We start from the raw sequence: 1,857 nt of genomic DNA on the forward strand, positions 1-1,857 counted from the left end.
CGGGGATGTCAGTGCGCTATATATGCAACCAGCTCGCCCCGTCTGCTGCAAAGCGATTGGCTGTATAGCCACGCCCCCATGCCGCGGGGCTTACCGGGTGGATGGAGTCGGACAACGAGAGGAAGGCGCCTTTAGAAGCACTTCTTTAATAACACCATGCGAACCGCAGTTTAGACGACTGTTGGTGGCAAGCTGCAGTTTAAAACTGCGGGCATTTTCTAAGTTGCAATTAATGTGCAGCATAATATTTAAAAACAATTATTTTTCAGCAGATAAGAAATAGTGTTCATCAAAGAAATTACTTATTGGAGGTGAGAATTACTTTAAAAATTGGCTTTCTAACATAACACAGGACGAAGCCTGTGCGACGAAAAGGAGGCTGTGAATTAGAAATAATTGCAGAAGATAATTGAGATTTAAGCCGTCAAAGAAACCCGTTTCAAAATGTAGATCAATTGCAAACTGCTCTGTTTAGTGGAGTTATTTTTAATGAACAAATAGTGAAGACAGCGGCTCTACACCTCATGTTGCGCGTAGAGCCTCTTATATTTCGCGTGGACTTACTTAATTATAAAAGGAGACTCGCATGTCTTTGAGTAACATCCCGTTTGGAGTTGGCGACTATCCGAGATGGTTGCTCGCGGAAACTTTGAACCAGTTGAGGTAGTTAAAGAAATACAATTGATTAAAAAAAAAAAACAATCACGTAATACTCTCTAACTCGCTTTCACAGTCGTGAGGGGTCCGCAGCATTCGGTGTAAGACGGGAAACCTCCCTGGCAGGGGCCACGCAAGTACACGCCCATTCACACTCACACACACACACTCGGACTAATGTGGCGACGCCAGTCTACCCAACCTGCACGTCTTTAGAGACCAGAAAGCACGGGGAGAATTCCACACAAACCGCCATCACGCGTGGCAGCACAAAACAGGACACTGGATCTGTGAGCCGACAATGCTCCTCAAATGGGAAGGAAATAAAAACAAATTAGAAGTGCAAATCGTTAATGATGGTTTCTGTTGAATTACATATATCTGTCATAACTTCACGCTAATAAAAAATGAATAACACGGATTTTACGTTTTATCCGAGAAGTCGCTTAGACCAGAGAAAGAGTGGAGTTTAGGGGCACACTTAAGCTTATCGTTAATTACTCATATGGAGAAAAAGCAATCGCCACCACTTCACACAGCTTTCGGCTCTATTTTAATTGATTTACTTAGATTTAGCTTTCCTGCGGTATTTACATTAAGGCTGTAAACAGATAAAAGGCTTGGCTCGTGCTATCGCCAGAGAACAAAGACGTTGTGAAATTTTCTTGGCTTTAATCCAGGCGCGCGCATACACACACACACACACACGCACACACGGAAAAAGAATTCAAAAAGCAACGGCGCTGTTGTTAAAGCTGCCTGTGCTTTCATGTCACTCTTTTACTATGCCGTTTGGGGAAAAAATATCACTTGGTGGCTCAGTCCTTCCATCCATTTTCTTAACCCGCTGATTCTAGACAGGTAACGTCTAAATGCAGTTAGCATTCCATTAAACTGATGGAGATTTTGATTTGAATGTCAGGCATAATATACAATAACTATTCAGGCCCCTTCACTTTCTGCACACTTCATCGCATTACCAATTTCATTTTAAACAGATACCTTTGCCATTTCTTGTCCAGCAATCTACACTCGTAGTAAACCTGTGTTTTCAGAAGGCTTTGCAAATTCCTTAAACATCAGAAATTGAAATCTGTTATTCATGCAGGTATCCAGACCACTTATTCTGTACTTTAGCAGTCACGCCAGTTTTGAGTCTTTGCGGGGAAGTCTCTGCAAGCTTTGCACACCTGGATTTCA

This window comes from Polypterus senegalus, chromosome 12 (assembly GCF_016835505.1).
Source record: "Polypterus senegalus isolate Bchr_013 chromosome 12, ASM1683550v1, whole genome shotgun sequence".
Classification (NCBI taxonomy): domain Eukaryota; kingdom Metazoa; phylum Chordata; class Cladistia; order Polypteriformes; family Polypteridae; genus Polypterus; species Polypterus senegalus.